Source organism: Macaca nemestrina, chromosome 9, assembly GCF_043159975.1.
Source record: "Macaca nemestrina isolate mMacNem1 chromosome 9, mMacNem.hap1, whole genome shotgun sequence".
NCBI lineage: Eukaryota > Metazoa > Chordata > Mammalia > Primates > Cercopithecidae > Macaca > Macaca nemestrina.
Window position 1 is genome coordinate 138,806,532 of NC_092133.1, and position 16,671 is coordinate 138,823,202.

Genomic DNA, 16,671 nt, shown 5'->3' on the forward strand with positions numbered 1-16,671 from the left:
GAGGGAAGAGACTGAAGGCACAAACTGTTTCAGTGTAATAAAGAAAATAGTTAGAATAAGAATAGTTATAATACAAATTAGATACAGAAAGGATCATGGACATTATCAATAATTAGTATAAACATTATTAATCATTAGCTTTTAATTTTACTCTTTGTTGTATTACTAATTTAACCAAGGAATAACCAGCGGGTATAGGGTCAGGTGCTGAAGGGACACTGTGAGAAGTAACCTAGAAGGCAAGAGGTGAGCCCTCTGTCACGCCTGCATAAGGTCTGCTTGAGGGCTCCTTGGTCAAGCAGTAATGCCAGTGTCTTGGAAGACACCCATTACTTACCAGACCAGGAAAGGGTGTCTCCTTTCCTTGGAGGAGTCAGGGAACACTCTGCTCCACCAGCTTCTTGTGGAAGGCTGGATATTATCCAGGCCTGCCCACAGTCATCCGAAGGCTAAACCCCTCCCTGTGGTGCTGTGCTTCAGTGGTCACACTCCTTGTCCACTTTCATGTTCCTCCCATACTCCTGGTTCCTCTTTGAAGTTCTTAGTAGATAATGGTAGAAGAAATAGTGAAAGACTTAAAGTCGTTGATATTTCTTATAAGTGCATAGAAGAAAACATTGACCTGTGCTGCCTTCCCTCTCTACTTCGGCTACTTAAAAGGGAAGGGCCCCCTGTCCCATGATCACATGACTTGCTTGACCTTATCAATCACTTGGATGACTCACCCTCCTTACTCTGCCCCTTGTCTTGTATGCAATAAATATCAGTGCGCCTAGCCATTCGGGACCACTACAGGTCTCCGCATCTTGGCGGTAGTGGTACCCCAGGCCCAGCTTTTTTCTCTTTATCTCTTTGTTTTGTGTCTTTATTACTTACAATCTCTCATCTCCACACATGGGGAGAACATCCGCAAAGCCCCATAGGGCTGGACCCCACACTATATACACACAGATGGCAAGAGATTAAGGGAAGAGACACACAGTAGGCCATCTAAGCTACGGAAGAGAAACTAGAATGTGGATTTTTGAAATAGTAAGGTATTTAAAAACCATTGGCTATTTGGGAAAATAAAAAAAGTGTACACACAGTAACAGTAAGTGCATGTTCAGAAAAGAACTGAGAAGGCCTTACGGTTTTATGTAGGGCTGATACCAAGACTGAACCTGGCAAGCAAAACGACTGGTGATAGTCATGACACAGAACAAATCCATATGGAGTGAAAAAGATGTTTATTTATTCAAATACCTGTTGGGGTGATCAGACCCAACACCAGGTTGTGGGGGTAATGAAGTCCGGTGGAGTCAAAGGAATGAGAAAAAGACAGTTTGAGAGAGAAAGAGGGACCGGGGGGCCATTGTGAGTGTGGAGGCTGCAAAGGCCCTGAGCTCTTGGACCCCATGCTATTTATTGGTGCTCAAACAAACAAACAAACAAACAGATGGTGAGGATGCGGGGGTTGAAAAGAAACAGTGTATCAAGTGAATGAGAAACATATGACTGCTTGAGATAACGGGAGTGCTAGAAGCAAGGTGCCAGCAAGTCTAGCAGACCTGCAAGCCCTGGCTCAGCTTCTCTCCAAACACTCAGCTTTTCTCCCAACATGCCCCCCTTCTCTTTTTTGTAAAAACTGCTATAGCTATCATTATTATTACCATAAGGTGGCCTCTTTTTTTAAATTAACTGAGCAAGGCAATTGCAGGCTGTGCAGCACTTAATTGCTGGTTAGTGATCCAGCTTCATTTTTCTTAGGCCTTATTCAAAATAGAGTTGCTCTGGGTTGAAGGCTTCTCACATATCTCCCCTTTCCCTTTTACAAGAGGACCCTTAATCCTAGGGGTTGCAGAAGGATGAAGGTCCGTCTTCTGCAACATCTTCATGCTGAGTAGGGGTAATGATACTCCTGCCTAACTATTAGGGTCTCTTGTATTCAGGATAGAGAGGAGTTCAGTCAGAAAGCACTGGTCCTTTAAGCATCTATAGGTAAAACCTTGGCAATCCAGCAGTTTCTCAGCATGGCTTATACTGGGGCAACCCAGTCCATGGTTGTACACATCTTGAGGGTACCTACATGGTTTGTTCATCTCCTGCAAAAATACAAGCATACCCTCACCTCCATGTTGGTAAATCTACTGAAACAGAATCAAAAACTTCTGTGGCTGTAGCTGGGAGGCATGCTACTGCTGAAGCATTGGTAACTCAGCTTCTGCCTCTTTGCTTAATTACTGTCGGGTAAAATTTACGATTGATAACGAGAAAAAGGCCGCTTCTAACAGAAGGCACAGAGAGAGCAAATCGATGCTTAAAAGTAATCCTTCACCCTTCAATTTGCACTGTACAGGTGGGTCCAGTAGATGCTGTGGTTCATAATAGATCTTCAGATGTTTGGTGGGCACCCACACAGGTAGCTGATTGTCACCTGGAGAGACACAAACAAATCATCTTCCCCATAAAATTATCTTTCCTTTTTCCCAGCCCTTTGTATGTGCATCCCTCCCCCATATATCTTGTTCAGGCTTTTTATTTTCCTTTTGTCCTGTCAGGTGTTGTTCAGCTGCAGGTCATGGGTTGAATCACAGGATTAACAGCCCTTAAATCTGTTAGCATTCTCCATTTCCCTGATTTTTTCTTAATGACAAATACAGGAGAATTCCAAGGGGAGAAAGTAGGCTCTGTATGTCCCTTTTGCAATTGTTCCTGCACCAGTTCTTTTAAAGCCTCCAGGTTTTCCCGTTTCAGTTGCCATTGCTCCACCCAAACCGGTTTGGCAGTTAGCCAAACAAGAGGAATGGGAGCCAGAGGCTCAACAATGGCCGCTCCTAAAAATGACACCCCAATCTGGTCCGATCTGTTTGCCCTTGTAATTCTAAAGGTTCTGATTGGCCTTTTTTATCTTTTCCTAGTCCTTTTCCCAGGTGATATCCCATAGTTTTCATCATTTGTCTACTATCATTACTATATTGATCTGTAGGAATAGATATTTCAGCATCCCATTGTTGCAATAAGTCTCTACCCTATAAATTGACAGGAATAGGTGTAATGATTGGCCGAATTGTCCCTTCCTGACAATCCCACCCTTGACATAGTAAAATCAAGGAACTTTGAAAAACTTCCGAGGCAGCTCCTACTCCAACAATACCAATGGATGTCTTTCGCTTAGGCCAGTGCTGGGGCCATTGATTTATAGTAATAATAGAGACATCAGCTCCAAATATCTACCAGTCCTTCAAAACATTTTCCCTGAATAGTTACTGTGCAAATAGGTCTTTTTTCAGTCACTTGATTAACTCAATACACAGCCTTTCCTGCTGGATTAGTACTACCAAAGCCTCCTGTTCTTTTCATTGTGCTGCTTCCTAGTTTTATGTAAGGTAACAGCCACAACTGAGCAATTCTTTCTCCTGCGGAGGCAGACCATGGAGGGACTAATAAAAAATTGAATTTATCCAGTATAACAAGAGTCAATTATTCCCGTATGCACAGTGACACCTTTTAAATTTAGACTAGACCTTCCAAGTAATAGACCAACTGTTCCTGAGGGTAAGGGTCCCCTAACTCCCGTGGGGACCTTCTTTGGTGACTCTCCAGGAAGTAAGCAAATGGGAATTGTGCTGTAGAGATCTACAGAGCACTTCCTGCTGAGGTGGGAGATAATTGTACATTTGTAAAGGCATTTGCTGTGATGGGTGTGCCTTGGTTTGTTGAGGGGCCCAAGGCAGGCCCTTCTTCCCGTTTCCTGAAAGAGGTTGTCCATCTTTGCCAAATTTAGAATGACACCGACTTGCCCAGTGATTGCCTTTCTTACACCGGGGACATATACTGGGATTTTTCCATTGATTGATGGTACTAGTTCTTGCCTTTTGATTTCCTTTTCTACATTCCTTTCTTGTGTGTCCAAGTTGCCCACAATTAATGCAAAAGCCTGAGAAATGGGGCATATTCTTTCCTACTCTTAATCCAGCCATAGCCTGAGCTAAAAGAGTAGACTTATGTAAGTTACCTCCAATGCCACTGCAAGCCTTAATACATTCAGCTAAATGAGCCTTCCCTCTCAGGGGTCTAATAGCAGTTTGACACCCTGCATTAGCATTATCATATGCAAGAAGTTGTACTACAACATCCAGAGTCGTTTTATCAGTTATGGCTTTCTACACAGCCTCTTGGAGCTGAGCAATAAAATCAGCATATGGTTCTTCAGGTCCTTGTCAGAACTGAAAGAAGGATATTGTTCACCTGTAACATTTATCCTTTCCCATGCCCATAAGCACACGAAGTGCAGCTGAACAATGGCAACATCCTCCATTACTGCTTGATTCTCCAATTGACCCCAATTAGGGATGTGTTTCAAAAAAGTTAGACATTTTCAATATTGTGTCTATTTCCAAATTGCTTGGCAAGGTTTTAAAACGACTCAAAATAAATTAAAGTTTTAAATGTAAGAACTGAAACTAAAGAGCTATAAGAAAATGTAAGGAAAATTCTTTGGGTAAAAATTATAACAAATTTAGGGAAATAATTCAGGAGTATGACCTCAAGAACACAAACCAGAGAATAAAAACAGATACGTGGCTTAATTAAACAAATAAGCTTCTGTAAATCAAAAGAAATAATCAAAAGGGTGAACAGACAACCTACAAAATGGAAGAAAATATTTACAAACTGTAAATCCAAAAGAAAACTAATATCAAAAATTTATGGCCAGGTGTAGTGGCTCACGCCTGTAACCCCAACACTTTGAGAGGCTGAAGTTTGTGGATCACCTGAGGTCAGGAGTTTGAGAACAATCTAGCCCACATGGTAAGACCCCATCTCTACTAAAACTACAAAAATTAGCCAGGAGGGGTGACTCATGCCTATAATCCCAGGTACTTGGTAGGCTGAGGCATGAGAATTGCTTGTACCTGGGAGGTAGAGGCTGCAGTGAACCGAGATTGTGCCACTGCACTCCAGCCTGGGTGACAGAGCAAGACTCCGTCTCAAAAGAAAAAAAAATGATAAGAAACTTAACTAAACAACAACAACCACCCAAATAGCCTCTTTTAAAATGGGCAAAGAGCAGAGGTTTCCCAACTTCATGCTTAGGCATACCTCTAGGAACTTGATATATACCCACTGAACCTTCTACCTCCTGCTGGTGCTTGTGTCTGCCATTGTGTAACCTGTAGGCGGGCCTTCTCCTTGGCTAATCAGGAAGATTAGATGGCTGTGCCTTCCACAGGTCAGATCATTGTCTTATTGCACAGATAGTTTCTCTCAGTTAACAAGGATCAAATATATACACATATCATGGGGATTTGGTGTACAGATTATTTTGTCACCCAAGTACCAATCACTTGAATACAGAGTCCCTTCCCCAGTGCTTGTTTTTATTAATTGTCAGAAATCAGATGATTGTGATTGTGCAGCATTACTTCTGGGCTCTCTATTCTGTTTCATTGATCATGTGTCTGTTTTTGTACAAGTGTCATGCTGTTTTCATTACTGTAGCTTTTCAGTATAGTTTGAATTTGGGTAATGTAATGCCTCCATCTTTGTTCTGCCTTGGCTATTAGACTCTTTTTTGGTTCCATGTAAATGTTAACATAGTGTTTTTTTCTAGTTCTGTGAAGAATGTCGTTGATAGTTTGATAGGAATAGCATTAAATCTGCAAATTGCTTTGGGCAGTATGGCCACTTTAACAGTATTAATTCTTGTTATCCATGAGCGTGGAATGTTTTTCCATTTGTTTGTGTCATCTCTGATTTCCTTTGAGCAGTGTTTTGTAATTCTCATGGTAGAGATATTTCCCCTCCGTGGTTGTCTGTATTCCTAGGTATGATGCTCATTTACCATTCCAACAATCCTAGGGCACACACACACATACACACAGGTACACACATATACATGGAGACATGCACACAGGCACACACACATACACACACAGGCACACACTTGCATACACATACACACTAGTATACACACACACACACACACAGGCACACACACATACACATTACAGCATCTATTTTTGGCTAACAACAATAAATGAGTCAATAACACCCAACCTTTCCAGTTTCCAACCAGCTGAGGCCTACAGATCATTTATGATTCTTTTTATCCTTCGTTCTCAAGCAGTTTTTTCACATTGATGCCACAGGCATTTATTGAGTGCCCTCTGTGTGGCTGACTTCTCAGCCTAGAAGCGACGAAAGTCAATGTGCTGGTGTCTCAGGCAGGGGGTTATGCAAAGCTGTGCCCTGCTCAGCAATATCAGAACTTCTGTGGGAGGTCTGAGAGGGAGGAACACTGCAGCCAAATCCAGGACATATCACAGCAAGAGCAGCCAGATGCCGAAGCAGAAGCCCGAGAGCCACTCCCATGCATGTGACCAGCTAGATTCACCCATGGCACAGACTCATCTCACCAAGCTGGCCTTGCCTGTGGGCAAAGTCAGGACCATAGCGAGTGCACACTGTCCCTCAAATTTCAAACAGGGAGTGGATTAATGACTCAATCTGAGAGACTGTGCTTGTGAGCTTCCCAGAAAACAAGCCTTGCAGGACAAAGGAACCCACAGCGCACGGTGGACCTGCTTCCTGTTCCTGCAATGCTTCACGTGAAAACGCAGAGTGTTGAGGAGGTTTTTATTTCACTTCCCACCTTTTTTTACTGTATGAATTTTAAGCACACATGTATTAATTTTATTTTTGTCAGCCAGGAAATTATGGGACATTCTGTTCTGTTCTCTTTAGCTCTGCTCTGTAGTTAAGAACAGTAATAAAAGGTGGACATAACGTATGTAAGACTTATGCTTAACTTATGCTTAAGTATTCATAGTGGATGAGACGGACAACTATGCCATTGAAAAGAAGTTGGCTCTGTCTGACAGCTGTTATCTGGTGCTCTCTGATGTCATAGTTCTACCAAGACTGAGCACATTGGTCCCTGTCATTCTGGGGGCAATCCCTCCAAAGCGACATCAGTCATTGATTTTCAGTGATACTGTAGGACGCCAAGAGCCTTAGACCCCACAAGCACAATCCAGTGTCTACTGCGACTTTATGCCTCCTAAACTGTCCTTCCTCATTATCTAATTTTTGGTGTCACAGTGGCGTCTTACATGAGAAAAGATTTAGTTGGTTGATATTCTCTGGTTAATACTTCCAGGCCGAAGAATCTCACAGCAAAGGTGCCACCAAGTATTCACGTTGGCTTCCATTTACTTGTAGAATCTTGGCCATTCTCATATTTAACCAAGAACTGAGTTGAGTGGCTCTGACCAGGGTGGAAGATGAGAGCAGCCTGAACTTAGACTTTGAAAATGTAAGAAATATATAATAATAAGAGTATTTCTATAGGAGAGTTGTTCAGAAATTAAAATTTAAAACTATGTAAAATGCTTAAAATACACAGAAAGCACTTGACATCAGTTAGGTAACATTAATAATAATAATAGTAATAATACTAAATATAATCTACCCACAAAATTATCAACCTCTGAATCCTCAGAGTCGTAAACTTGTCATGTCACTTTCATGCAAAAAAAGATCTCTGTGACCTGGAGAGGGGCAAGTTAGAGACAGTGAAATGGAAGCTCAGACAAGCCCTTCCAAGCACCCACTGTCTACCAGGTGCAGGACTCCTCCCTGCTGACCACCCTGCAAGGACAGCTGATCTAGGACCCTTCAGACCCCGGGGTCCATTTGTGTCTTCAGGAGCACAAGAGCTAGATCCCAGCACCCACATGAAGTGTCCAGCATTCAGCCTACGGGATGGCTGTGCTTCAGATCCGTCATCGGCTCCAGCTAATCTGACTGTCTTTCCTGCTTTTCCTCTGTGAGAGCCCGGGAGAAGACAAGACTCCTGCGTTCTTTATTTCCACCAACTTCAATATAGGAAGAGCTCGAATTACAACTGCCAGTGATTCCAAATGAAGCTGGAATTAATCTATTGCCTTTTTTTTCAATTCCTTCCTATCTGTACATGTGTATCTTACAGGAACATACAGAAATGGTTTGTTGAGAGAGGAGTTCGAATGGTCTTCTAGGCATTGTTCACTCTTGACACTTAAGTTGAAGTATTAAACATTCCAATCTGTCTCTGATAAGGATAGAAGACTTACTTTACAAGATACAAAATGATCATTAGATTGGTCATTTCTAGACATTGATTCTACAAGAAGAACTCAGTTAAGTCTCACACCATCCATTTTATCACAAATCAAGTGAAGACATGCTTTCTTCCCCTTCACCTTCCTCTATGATAAGCTTCCAGAGGCCTTCCCGCCATGCCTCCTGTACAGCCTGCAGAACTGTGAGTCAATTAAACCTCTTTTCATTGTAAATTACCCAGTCTCAGGCAGTTCTTTATAGCAGCGGGAGAATAAAATAATACAGAAAATTGGTACCGAGTGTGAGGCATTGATATAAAGATAACTGAAAATGTCAAAGCAACGTTGGAACTGGGTTGTAGGCAGACATTGGAGGAGTTTGGAGGGCTCAGAAGATGAAAAGATGAAGGAAGGTTTGAAACTTCCTAGAGACTTGAATGGTTGTGAAGAAAATGCTGACAGGGATATGAACAATGAAGTCCAGGCTGAGGAGGTCTCAGATGGAGACGAGAAACTTACTGGGAACTGGAGTAAAGGTCACTCTTCCTATGCTTTAGCAAAGAGATTGGCATCATCGTGTCCCTACCCTAGAGATCTGTGGAACTATGAACTTGAGTGAGATGATTCAGGGTATCTGATGGAAGAAATTTCTAAGCATCAAAGCAAGCAAGATGTGGCCTCTCTGCCTCTAACAGCATATTCTCATATGCATGCCCACAGAGATTATCTGACACTAGAACTTATATTTAAAAGGGAAGCAGAACATAAAAGTTTGAATAAGTTGAGCCTGGCCATGTAGTAGAAAAGAAAAACTCATTTTCTGAGGAAGAATTCAAGCCGGTTGCAGAAATTTGCATAAGTAAAAAGAGGCGATTATTATAGCCAAGCCAATGGGGAAAATGCCTCCGAGGTGTTTCAGAGACCGTCATGTTAGCCCCGTCTATCACAGACCTGGAGGCACAGGAGAGAAAAATAATTTCATGGGACAAGCCCAGGGCCCTACTTCCCTGTGAAGCCTTGGGACATGGCACCCTGCATACCAGCCACTTCAGTCCCAGCCATGGCTAAAATGGCCTCAGATACGTGTTGAGATCTTGTTTTAGAGGATGTTTGCCCCAGTGTGTGGTTGCTTCCATGTAGTGTTAAGCCTGTGGGTGCTCAGAGTCCAAGAGTTGAGGCTTGGGAGGCCCTGCCTAGATTTCAGAGGATGTTTACAAATGCATGGATGTCCAGGCAGAAGCCTGCTGCGAGGATGGAACCGTTATGAAGAACCTCTACTAGGACACTGTGGAAGGGAAATGTGGAGTTTGAGCTCCCACACAGAGTTCCCACTGGGGCGCTGCCTAGTGGAGCTATGAGAAGAGGGCCACCATTCTCCAGACCCCAGAATGATATATCCACTGAAGGCTTGTACTGTGTGCCTGGAAAAGCTGCAGACTCTCAATGCCAGCCAGTGAAAGCAGTCATGGGGGCTTTACTGTGCAGAGGCACAGGGGTAGAGCTGCCCAAGGCCCTGGGAGCCCCCCTCTTGCATTAGTGTGGCCTTGATATGAGACATGGAGTCAAAAGAGATTATTTTGGAGCTTTGAAATTTATTGACTGCCTTTCTGGGTTTTGGACTTGTATGGGGCCTGAGCCCCTTTGGGCCAATTCTCCCTTTTGGAACAGAAGCATTCACTCCATACCCATACCCCCATTGTGTCTAGCAAATAACTGACTTATTTTTTATTTTATGGCTCATAGTTGGAGGGGACTTGCCTTGTCTCAGATGAGACTTTAGAATTGGACTTTTGAGCAAGGTTGTAATAATTTAAGACTTTGGGGGACTGTTAGGAAGGCATAATTGTCTTTTGAAATGTGAGAAGAATGTGAGAATTGGAAGGGGCTGGCGCAGAGTGATATGGTTTGGCTCTGTGTCCCCACCCAAATTACATGTCAAATTGTAATTCCCACTGTTGGTGGAGGGTCCTGGTGGGACATGATTGAATCATGGAGGCTGATTTCTCTCTTGCTGTTCCTATCATATGGTTCTCATGAGATCTAGTTGTTTGAAAGTGTGCAGCACCTCCACCTTCTCTCTCTTTCTCTCTCTCTCTCTCGCCAGCAATGTGAATATGTGCTCGATCCCCTTTGCCTTCCTGCATGATTGTAGGTTTCCTGAGGCCTCCACAGCCATGCTTTCTGTACAGCTTGTGGAACTGTGAGTCAATTAAAACTCTTTTCTTTGAAAATTACCCAGTCTCAGGTAGCTCTTTAGTTCATTATAGCAGTGTGAGAATGGACTAATACCCAAGAATACAGGCACAGCAAAGTTTCACTATTCTCATATTTCCTTGGTACTAATCAAAGATGTCCATGCTCTGCTCTTGGCTCTCTATGGGAAGGTGGGTTTTTCAACACCTTACATCATCTGGGGACCCAGGGCTGGAATTGTTCCCTCAGTGAATCACTGGGGGTGGGATGACAGAGATGGGGGGTCCATATGCTTAGGGAAGTGGATGTAATTGGGCCGTACCAATGAGGAGTCTGTGAAAGGGAGGGAAGTTCTGTGTCTACAGAACACAGAGAGAAGTTACGTTACTACAGGTGGAAATTAGGGGCCCCTGGTGACATCCAATTTCAATCTTTTTTTACCTAATTTGGGACATAACTATCAAGCATGTTTTCCTTTATACTGGAAAAGAATGGCAAAAATGAAATCTCCTGCCAATCTACAAAACTCCTCTATACAAATGTAGCAAAGAAAGAAAATAATTTTCTTATTCAAAAGGCATTAAACCACACTGCAATGTGTACCATAGGTAAGGTCTAATGAAACTACAGGCCACTGGAGCCTTAGACCCTGCCACTTTGTTGACACATACCGGGCAACCAAAGGAACTGCTATGCAACTGCCTAGTGGTTATAGATCAAGAGTCACCCAGTCAACCACATCAGAAGGACACAGCCCTCCAGGGTGGAGACTGGATGCTCTTTGTGGACAGAAGCAGCCTAGTCACCAACAGAAGGAGGAATGCTGTCTAGGCTATAGTGACTGTCTTGGAGGTAATAGCTGCAAGAACTCTCCCAACAGGGACTTCTATGCAAAAGGCTGAGTAAATCGCCATTATGAGAGCCTTGCATCTGTCCAAAGGTAAGAGAACCAATATCTAAACTGATTCCAAATATTCTTTCATGATAGTCCTTGCACACAGAGCTATTTGCAAGGAAAGGGGACTGCTAATGGCAGATAATACTAAAATTAAATACGCAAAGCCATGTTGGAGCTATTGGAGGTGGTGACAACCCCAAGAGAAATAGCTGTTATGTGTTGTCCAGGCCATCAGCACAGGAATTGCAGTCTAGCTAGAGGGAATGCTTTCACTGAATGCACAGCCAGGTACCCAACCTACAGCAGTACTGAGGTTCAGGCACCTTAAATTCCCCAAATAGTTCTGATAACTTTCAAATCCCAGTATACTCTTGAGGTTAAAAAGGCTGCCAAGGACAGAGGATGTATTCAAGATAAGAAAGGTTGAAAAGTAAATGATGAAGACCTGATGTGGATGCCAAAGCACCTTGTTCACCCAGTGCCAAAATATACTCATGATAGCATGCATTTTGGATGAGATGCCTCATTAACTTTCATGCAAAAATATATAAAAGGAAAAGGATTGAAGGCTCGCTTGGAAAGTATAACACAACATTGCGACCTTTGTGCTGAAAACAAACCCAGTAACCATAGCCGAGGACAGCCTGGACAACAGGAGAGAGGTTTTGCATTGGCAAAATAAATTTCTAAATTGACTGGGGCATGTCTCAGATATTTGGGGCTCACAATACCTAAAGAAATTAGAAGCAGAAACTAAAATAGATATTTTTGAAACAATGTTATTATTCACAATAACCTTATTTATAATAATTCTATTCACAACAATCAAAAGGTGAAAATGCAAGTGAGCATCAGCAAATAAAAGGATAAACAGAATGTAGTGTATACATGCAAAGGGACATTATTTAGTTTTGAAAAGAAAGGAAATTCAGATATGTGCAGTAATAATGTTGAACCTTGCGGATATTTTATTAAGCTAAATTAACCAGACACAAAATGACAAATACTGTGTGAGTCCAACTATGTGAGGTGCCTAGAATAATTAAATGAAAGGCAGGAAGTAGAATGGTGGTTGCCAGAGGATGAAATAAGGGGAAATGGGTAGTTGTTGTTTAATGAGTAGAGTTTTAGGTTGGGATGATTAAAATTGTAGTATATGTGTACTGGTGATGCTTGCTCAACAAGGTGGATGGACTTAATACCAATAAACTATTGTTTTAAAATGGTTAAATGATGAATTCTATGGTGTATGTATTTTACCACACTAAAGAAAAGGTTTCATGACCAATGACAAAGCCAGGCTACACTGAAGATCTACACCCACTTCCTTCTTCCCTAGACCCTGGAGAAATGCAGAGACGCAGGCTTAACCATGTCCATCAGGGTGTTCCGTTTCAATCACTAACTGCTGGAACTGATCCTCAGACAAGCCAGGACTCAAGTACAAGCCCACCCACAACTAGATGAGCCCTCAGGGCCACTGGGGCCTTCTCTGACTTTTGCTCTTCACACACTTCCTTACATTAGAATAATGTAATTTCTCAGAATGTTGTGCTTTAATTTTTTAAGGGAATGTCAAAGGCTAGCCATGACACTGTTATGTGTATTTCTTTTACTTTAATTTTTTCATAATTATTAAATAATGTAATTGTTCAGAATTAGTATCAGAATTGTTTCATAAATATTAAATAATATAATTGTTCAGAATTGGAATTAAATAATGTAATTTAGGTCTCCAAAACTTTTTTATTTTCAATATTTGTAACTTTTATTTTCAGTTCAGGGGTGCACGTGCAGGTTTGTTATATAGGTAAACTCATGCCATGGGGGTTTGTTCTACAGAGTATTCTGTTACCCAGGTATTAAACCTGGTACTCATTAGTTATTTTTCAAAATCCTCTCCCTTGTCCCAATTTTGATAAATTGGTAGAGGCAAGAACCTGAATAGAGTGCATTCAAAAAAATGTAGGAAGAGAAGAATTAGATACAGAAGTGTAGAACGTATTCAAATAATGGTTTATAAGTACACCAGATAATTGAGAAGTCCATGGAGAAAATAATGGAGACAAATGACAATTTTCTTTGAGATGGCAGAAAAAACAGCATGCCTACATGCTCTTAGGAAGAATCTAGTAGAAACAGAAAAATTGATGATGCAGGAGAGAGAGGACGAGAATTGCTGAATCATGTTAGAATTCATTTCCTATTTCTGCTGTAAAAAAGTCATCACAAAGATTGTGGCCTGAAACACTGTAACTAATTTTTTCCCAGTTTTGGGGATTAGAATTCCAAAATCTGGTTCAACAGACTAAAGTCAGGGTGTCCAGAAGGTTGCATTTCTTCTTGAGGGTCTAGGGGAAAATGCTTTTCCTGGCCATTTCCAGGTTCCAGAGAATGTATTCCTTGGCTCATGGCACTTACTCTATCTTGAAAGTCAACTGCATGGCATCTTAGGATCTGTGTCCTATGTGTCTTTCCTTACATGTCCTCTTTGATTGTGACCCTCCTGGGTCCCACTTGTAAGGATTTTGTGATTACATTGCCTAACCAGAGAATTCAGGAAAACCTTATGATCCTTAACATAATCACATCTGCAAAGTTTGCTTTGCCACGTAAGGTAACATAGTCACAGGTTCCAAAGATAAAGCCATGAGTTATTGGCAGGGCAGGGGGAGGGAGCACTATTGAGCCTATGGTACTAGCTTTGTGGAGAACTTGAAGCAAGTAAGCCTTAATTATCTAACCTTGCTAATAGAAAGTACTATATCACCAGTCACTCATCTCAGATATAAATAAATAAAAACCTGTTCCTTAGCTCTGATATCAATTATATTCTATCATATGTCCCCTTCTAGATATAGTCCCTTTATTCCCTCAGTTTACAATTATTTCCCAGGATTTGTGGACATTTTTTTTTCACTATACATGCAGAAAACTCCAGCATTTCTGTTCTTTACATTGTCAACAACTGAAAGTTTCTACTCATACCTAGATTATACTTCAGGCAAATACTTCCATGTTAGAACTTGTACCGACAAGGAAGTACTTGTAACTGCTCTATGAACCTTTAACACACTTATACTAATGAAGCCTCTTTCTCTTTGATTTTCACTACACATCAGTTCATCAAGTTCTTGATTCATTAAGGGTTGCAGTCATTGGGTGTCTCATCTTTCCTCTTTCCATTCTTTCAATCTCCACACAGGTTTACATATTCAGATTTGCTTACAAAATGAACTAAATTGAAATCCTCAGAGTACACTCATTCTCTCTAGATTTCTCCTTTAGGTTTTCTGCTGGTTGGGATCTCTTTTCCCTTTTACCTGTTGATCTGTGCTTGTGGCAACCAAACTGGATCAATGTGCGTACAGCCAGAACAAATTGCCTTGCTTGTATTTTTGTAGACCATCTTGCCAAAAGATAAAATCTTACACCAGAGGTTGCTATTCATTTGATCTGTAGTAAAGTCTAGGTATTACTATGTTTTATTTATTTTGTTTTTGAATTGTGTAAAATTAAGCTTTACAAGTGCAGTTTGGTACGTGGATGTATTGCACAGTGGTGAGGTCTGGGCTTTTAGTGCAGCTATTACCTGAATAATGTCCATTGTATTTACCCAATAATTTCCCAGCCTCCCAGCCTTCTGAGTCTCCACAGTGGAAGAAAGAGGATCCAGTGGACAGGTATTAAGTGCCTATAGGTGTGCCTAGGCATGTGGTTGGGAAACCTCTGCTCTTTGATGAATTTTAAAGAGGTTATTTGGGTTTTCTTGTAATTGTTTTTGTTGGGTTGAGTTCGTTGTAAATTTTGGATGTCAGTCCCCTGTTAGATTCACAGTTTGCAATTATTTTTCCCCATTGTGTAGGTTGTCTGTTCTCTGTTGATTTTTTTTTTTTTGCTTTATTTGTTGAATTAAGTCATATATGTCTCCTCCTATTTTCTCATTTGTGTTTTTGAAATCTTAGTCTGAGTTCCTTGCCGAGACCTACTTAGGAAATTTTTGCCACAATAAATTTTCCTTAGATTTTCTTCTAGCACTTAATAGTCTCAGGTCTTACATTTAAGACTTGGATTTATTTCCAGTTCTTTAAAAACTTGCAAAGCTATTTTGAGGTATAAGCAAGGTTGCAAATATCTAACTTTTTGAAAATATCAATTTTTCATTATGGTTTTAGGGGTTAGGATTGTATTATCACCAACATGCATTTTACTAGAAAAGCTTTGCTAAGGTCAGTCATGTTTATTCCCTTGCCCTTGGCATGAGCTACAGTGGGAAGAGTGCTGCAACCCTGCCCTAGCCAATGCCACATGAGAGGGACTGTGCTGCAGGCTTCTGAGAAGGTTTCTCTCACATCTAGAAGAAGCTTGTAAGATGCAGCTGCCCCTCTTCTTCAAGTGGCTCTTGTCCTGTTTCCCTGGGAGTTCTAAAATTGCTGCAGCAGCCTCCACCCAGCCTGAGGATGACATCAATACACAGAGGAAGAAGAGTCAGGGAAAAGATGAGAGAAGTTACAGATGCTCCTGGGCGACCCCCAGAGCTTACCATTCCTTAGACTTCTTGATATGGTGCTAACAGATTTGTATGTGAAATGAGACAGTTTCCTGATTCCCCTTGCAGGACTTGTGACAGGGGTGTGGGTCACCTGTTCAAACTCCTTGAGGGAGGGGGAGAATGGAGATGGGCAGGTGCATAGGTCAAGGCAAGCGCTTTGGTCTCTGGCTCCATGATAGCGTCTAGGTGTGGGTGCCTGCAACCACAGTGTTACAAAGCTCTTTCAGCTTTGCCATCTGCAGACGGCTTGAGACTGCAGCTCCATGGACTCTCTGACTTATCTCAAAGGCAGAGGGCCAGTGTGTCAGCTTTCTCTATCCCAAGCTCTTGCCAGGCATCCCAGAAGAGTCGGATCACATGTGGGCTCTAAGGATGAGTGCAAGATTTTATTGAGTGGTGGAGGCAGCTCTCAACAAGATGGATGGGGAGTCGGAATGGGGGAAAGGAGTAGGAAGGTGATCTTCCCATGGAGTCAGGCTGCCCAGTGGCCGGACTCTTCTCCAATCCTCCAAGGCCAAACTCCTTTCAGTGTCCAATGTCCCTCCTGTTCTCTCTTTCTCCGTGTCATTGTTTGCCATCCATCTGGCTGCCTCCTTGTCTCCTCACCTGCTGGTCTGCCCTGGATCTTAGGTTTGGGGGTTTACATAGGGGCAGACTGGAGGCGTGGTGGGCCAAAAGGCAAATTTTAGGAGTGTGAAAACTGAAATGCCTGTTCTCATTTAGGGGCACAGGTATCCAGGCTGGAGGGTGGAGCCTTTGCTGGGAAATCACCCTCTTCTACCCAGTATTTCCCTGTCTCCTGTCCATATCACATGGAGTTTCAACCATTCAGAAATAGGTTTTTCTCACTTTGTTTTATACTAATCAAAACAACTATAAAAATGAATAATTTTCTCTTTACAACCTCCCCTGCTGTTGACCTATCCAGGAGTGGTCAGAAG